This window comes from Wasmannia auropunctata, unplaced genomic scaffold, assembly GCF_000956235.1.
Source record: "Wasmannia auropunctata unplaced genomic scaffold, wasmannia.A_1.0 LD336090.1, whole genome shotgun sequence".
Lineage (NCBI taxonomy): Eukaryota > Metazoa > Arthropoda > Insecta > Hymenoptera > Formicidae > Wasmannia > Wasmannia auropunctata.
In genome coordinates, this window is record NW_012026800.1 from 4,297,423 (window position 1) to 4,297,769 (window position 347).

Here is a 347-nt window from a genome sequence, read left to right on the forward strand (position 1 = left end):
AACTTCTCAATAATCATGTTTTTTTTCAGACAGTATCGCTTACAGTCTTAATTTTTAGATATTATTGTATTTTTTAGCAAACGTAACTATTTTTTTAGTAAGCATCTACAAATTTACACTAAAAGTTGAGAATGAGCGAAAATTCTTCACCCAACATTATTTTGAAATAAAAATTACAAACATTAATTTCTAACTATTGTATATACATTGCATTAAACACATTGTAATAACAGAAACTTCATATAATTCTAACATTATTTTAAGGTAACAATTATATACAATTTTCACACATTGTAGATATATTATATTAACCTGAAGTAAATGTTAGAGTAATCCTTAAAAAAATG